We start from the raw sequence: 3,516 nt of genomic DNA, 5'->3' as shown, positions 1-3,516 counted from the left end.
TGGGAATCATTCTAAAATATCAATTTTTACCGTGTGTCCACATAATATTTTCATATCATAAACATTATTACTGCCATGAATTCTAATTATGTATTTAGCTGCCTCCCCATACCCATCTTACTCCTATCCGTTGTATGATAGTATTGCAACATTTGTACCTCCATCATTAGGCCAGTACTGGACACATGAGAGGTGCTGAATATTTATTTGCTGGATAAATAAATTCATGAATAAATGTGAATCTATTGAAAAAATGAACCCAAGAAATATTCTGAAGGAATACCCTAAAATTAATATGAAGTATTTTATGCTTGTAAAACACTAAGGTGTGATACACTAATGATGGCATTCGCCCTATTAAATGAACTAGTTTGACTAAAAGTAGAAGTAATATAGTTTTATGATAGATTCATGAACTCAGTTGAGCCCTTCATTATTTGAGAAAGTATCAAATTAGCAGTTAGAAATCTCAACTAACAACTTGAAAAAAAAACAAGTGATTTGCTTTACAAAGTATGTAACAATGACAAGTAATGTTTAAACAGTGTATCAGATCTTCTGTGATAATAAACTAATTTTTGGTCTGTTAGCCCTCGCCCTACTTAATTCCTCACGTGAGATAGTTTGTTGTAAATTTAAGCTGGTTACTCTGAAATTCTAGGATCCTGTCTCCTAATGCTAAAGATTTATTCTTCTAAATACAGGCCAGGAAATCATTCAAAAATGTATAGTAAGAAAAAGGTGTATGCCTGTATGTGCCTACATAGGATATAGTCATAAAGCTAGCACACACTTGACAGTCCAAATTCTTCAATGGGAGGTTGAATACCCCCCAATATTTGGCCATTTAGCTTCTATCTTTGAGACATAAAATGGAGAAAAAATAAAATAGCTAAATGAGTTTGGATATGTTTTCATAATTATAGAAATAAGGAAACTGACTTAAAAATTATTAAATCGATGGTACCATTTACCTATGGAGGGCAAGAACCAATTATATACTACTGGTGAACTCAAATCAGTGATAGAGGAAGTATTTACACATGGGGAATTTATGAATGATTCAACCCCTACCTGACTCTGCTCTGCAGATCCAGTTAAAAAAATTTCCAGCAGGGCACTGGTTAAATTAGTCATTTGTGCAAAAACATTATAGTAAGTGGCAGACTAGCAATCTGAAGCTAGAACTGTCCCTACAACAACCATGCTTTTAAGCTATCACTAGTTTATAGTTACTAGAATTCTAGTAAACCAATGTGGCTGTGTTTGTTACAAATGAGGGATTGAAAGTTTAGTCCTTTAAAGACAGAACAAAAACACTAGGCGATTGAGTTGAAAGATAATAATTTTTCCAATGTGTTGATATTAGGAATGATGAAGTTGAAGTACACAGTTTCAATGACAGAACTGAACTCTTAATGTGGGTCTGGCATTACTTGAATTTCATCTTCTAGACAATTGTCAAAGCGATCTCCTTAAAAAAAGAAGTCCACATACCTCTCATTTCACAACTTTTGGGTGTCTTTTAATTCTTTGCTTATTGAATCCTAAGATTTTTCATAAATATACATGCAGTATTCCTTGTCTCACACTTCTCTTAACCTGGAAGTCTAAAACTTGCTTAGTTTGTTTGTTTGTTTAATTATTTATATATGTCAGCCTTAGCCTCATATCTTCCATTCTAGTAGCAGAAAACACTAAGTTACTATGATCATGCTGTCCCTACCTGTAGTGATTCTCTGCTAACATCATTTTCTATGTTCTATTTATTTTTTATTTTTTATTCTTTTAAAATTTTTATTCATTTAAATTCAAGTTAGTTAACATACAGTATAGTATTAGTTTCAGGAATAGAACCCGGTGATTCATCCCTTACATATAACACCCAGTGCTGTTCCCAACAAGTGCCCTCCTTAATTCCCATCACCCATTTAGCCCATCCCCCCACCCACCTCCCCTCTAGGAATCCTCAATTTTGTTCTCTGTATTTAAGAGCCTCTTATGGGGGTGCCTGGGTGGCTCAGTGGATTAAGCGTCCGACTTCGACTCAGGTCAGGATCTCGTGGTTTCCTGAGTTTGAGCCCCGTGTCAGCCTCTGTGCTGACAGCTCAGAGCCTGGAGCCTGCTTCAGATTCTGTGTCTCCCTCTCTCTGCCCCTCTCCCACTCACACCTCTGTCTCTCTCTCTCTCTCTTTTCTCAAAAAGTAAATAGACATTAAAACTTTTTTAAGAGTCTCTTATGGTTTGCCTCCCTCTGTTTTTACCTTATTTTTTCCTTCCCTTCCCCTATGTTCATCTGTTGTGATTCTTAAATTCCACATATGAGTAGTTCTATTAGTTTTTTAAAATACAGTTTAGAGATACATTCTCAGAAATTTTTCTGCTTTTACTTTAAGCTCTCATAATAATATTTGCTTATCTGTATCATTGTTTTTTTCCTGCTTGGCATTTTAATTCTCCACTGATATGTCACCCTACACTCCTCCCATCTTTATTAATGACATGCATAGCATCTTATTATTGGTAACCAGAGTATTTAGGCCAATATTGAATATGCTGCAGATACTGAATATTTATTTGCTACATGAATAAATTAGTAGATAACATGCATGTTTAGAAGAGTAAACACAAGGAATTTCTTATACAAAACTCCTAAAAATATATAGCATCTTATATTTGTAAAATACTAAGGTATGATGAAATGATCAAGTAATGACTGGTCTTTGGCCTACAGTTTATTTTATACTCAGTGGAAGGAAAACAACCAACCAACTTCATGGTTTCTTTTAGATCAGAAGTATGGTAATGAAAGGACTTTGAGGAGAGCTGGCTTTGTATAAAGAGAAGGGAGAATGCAAAGTAGAATGCTGAGGGTGAGTTTTAGGGTTTTAATCCTTTAGGGTTATCTTGAAGTCTGCGAGAATTAAGTTCTATGAAAAGGGAAGGGATATAACACATTTTTTTTTCTTCTTTTTTTATGTTCAGGTATTTCTATGTCATTAGATCTAGAAATTAAAAGGCTTGGTGGAAAAAGCAAGCAACCAAAATAATCTCTGAACAAAGGGTCATTTAGGAATATGATAACTGGAAAAAGACGCACGAGTGAAAGATTTCAGAAACCCAGGGGAAGAAAATAAGGTGTTAACTTTTTGGTTTTTTTGTTTCTTTTTGTTTTTGTTTTTGTTTTAATAACCAAAAGCAGCTTCTGTTTTTGTTTTTGTTTTGTTTTGTTTTTTAATTTACATCCAAGTTAGCATATATTGCAACAATGATTTCAGGGGTAGATTTCTTAATGCCCCTTACCCACTTAGCCCATCCCCCCTCCCACAATCCCTCAAGGAACCCTCTATTTGTTCTCCATATTTAAGAGTTTCTTATGTTTTGTTCCCCTGCCTGTTTTCATATTACTTTTTCTTCCCTTCCCTTGTGTTCATCTGTTCTGTGTCTTAAAGTCCTCATATGAGTGAAGTCATATGATATTTGTCTTTCTCTGACTGACTAATTTCGCTTAGCATA

The 3,516-nt window shown here is 34.6% G+C and overlaps 1 long non-coding RNA gene across 1 annotated transcript in view; it reads right to left on the bottom strand.

Moving 5' to 3' along the window:
• Positions 1-2,744, bottom strand: part of LOC115505845 — an 18,855-nt gene extending 16,111 nt beyond the window's left edge. The window contains exon 1 of the long non-coding RNA XR_003966158.1: positions 2,733-2,744. This is a non-coding gene — a long non-coding RNA (uncharacterized LOC115505845). The remainder of the gene's footprint in view (positions 1-2,732) is intronic.
• Positions 2,745-3,516: the final 772 nt, after the last annotated feature.

Source organism: Lynx canadensis, chromosome F2 (assembly GCF_007474595.2).
Source record: "Lynx canadensis isolate LIC74 chromosome F2, mLynCan4.pri.v2, whole genome shotgun sequence".
Taxonomy (NCBI): domain Eukaryota; kingdom Metazoa; phylum Chordata; class Mammalia; order Carnivora; family Felidae; genus Lynx; species Lynx canadensis.
Note: the sequence above shows the minus strand (reverse complement) of the source record. Positions and strands in the feature narration are given on the sequence as shown.